Here is a 1,710-nt window from a genome sequence, read left to right as displayed (position 1 = left end):
CTTGGTAAGCAGCCCTCCGCCTGCAATAATTGCCCACCCCTGATTTAATTGGTCTAAAGGAGATATCACATTTACCCAAAGAACCTTGTCTGCCTATGTCCTTAGATCAACACGGCTACAACCGATGCCCTTAAATTAATGGTGGAATTTAGGCTCCACCATGTAAATATAGGGGATACATTCATGTGACCAGCTGCTCCACGATGCTAGCTGGTCATTGGCTTAGGGAATACAGTGGTTGGAGAAGTTCTGCTGGAATTCACTATATCAGGGAAGAGGTCAGTTACCCATGATTTACTCTTTCTCCAGATGCCTGTGAAGCAATCATACTCATCTTGGAGCCTGCAAGAAGATCTTTGACTGGTTAACTGCAAAGCTTTCAGTCTGCATATTAACCTGAGCTGGTCCAGATTAGCACTGAACCAGTCTGCTCCAGTACAAAGTATTCCTATACTTGCCCATACAGCATGACCTACTGCATGATCCTACCCTGTTATTGTAATGTGCCACTGGGCTTCATAATCCCAAAGACTGAAAGAAATGGGGAGAGCTGATCTCAAGCAAAACCTGATATTTTTCCATCGCATGGACTGTCCACTTGAGCTAACTGAGGATAAAACAGGAGGCTGGTTGATCAGATGAAACAGGCCTTTGAGACACAGCAGCACAACAGATAGGGTCAGGGAGCAGACAAAACATGAATCAGGCATTCACATGGCTGTGTGTTATACTAGGTTTAAATTTACACCATAAGCTACTTTTAGAGATGCCTTAGCTCTGGTAAGGGGACACAGCAGCTAGGGACAACTCTGGCTAAAGGAAGGCTCATGCTAAGGGGGAGATTCCTCTTTCTCACTTGGGAAAAGTCAAGGGAGAATTTAGTGCATTTGATTGCTCCTGTTTGAGTTGAGCTCAGCAAATGTGAGCAACCTCCCTCCTGCTGTACTTCTCTTAGGGAACAAAGGAACATCAGACGCTCCCTTTCTGCAAAGGCTGGGTCCTGCATGTTAGCAAACAATCTGCGGCTGGTTTTTTTTAAATGTTCTGCTGTTCTCTCAGTTGTGCCTGTAGAAAGTGCACCTTCTGAGCCCAGCAGCTCAGCTCTTTTGGCAGTGTTGCCCTGGATACTGTGTTCACGTCATCCATAATATTCCGGCTCTGCTGAAAGCTTTAGCATTTTTATCATTCCAGCCTGAAACACATGAAAAGCAGGAGACAGGCAGAGCAAAGGGACTGACATTTTATCTGCTAACAGGACAAAGTGGATACGATACTGTTAACTTCAGAAGAAAAGGTAGGAGACTGACGCTACTGCTGTGTCTAACTGTAACAAAGGAATTGTAACCAAAGGGAATACTGGGAGCATTTTGCTAAACTGAAAAGGCAGCACTTGCTTGCAAAGTGACTTTTCTGTTTGGAAATCAAGAGCTGGCACAGACATGGACCCCTTTTTAACACCCCCCCCCCACTCACCCACATCACAATAACTGCTTTGAATTTGGTAACAGCTTTCAAAATTAGTAGCTCTGCTTGCTGTGGCTTTCTTGCTTGGGGACCTATTAGGCGATGCTAAGCTATTCCAAATAAATTATTTGAATGGCATTGCCCTTATGTTGACACCCAAAAGGTAATGGGCTCAGTCAGAACATTAAAAAAATCCCTGGAATTCCTTGCACTTTCACTGATACGCTTAGAGTGGAACGCAATGGG

The 1,710-nt window shown here is 44.6% G+C and overlaps 1 protein-coding gene across 1 annotated transcript in view; it reads left to right on the top strand.

Annotated features, from left to right (window-relative positions):
• The first annotated feature begins 100 nt into the window (after positions 1-100).
• RNF207 (ring finger protein 207) overlaps positions 101-1,710 on the top strand; it is a 63,239-nt gene continuing 61,629 nt past the window's right edge. Inside the window, exon 1 of the mRNA XM_019511604.1 lies at positions 101-1,294. The gene's annotated coding sequence lies outside the window, so the exon portion shown is untranslated. The remainder of the gene's footprint in view (positions 1,295-1,710) is intronic.

The sequence above is a fragment of the Gavialis gangeticus genome, unplaced genomic scaffold, assembly GCF_001723915.1.
Source record: "Gavialis gangeticus isolate Ggan-Ray unplaced genomic scaffold, GavGan_comp1, whole genome shotgun sequence".
In the NCBI taxonomy this organism is placed as follows: Eukaryota; Metazoa; Chordata; order Crocodylia; family Gavialidae; genus Gavialis; species Gavialis gangeticus.
This window is presented reverse-complemented; position numbering and strand designations above follow the sequence as displayed.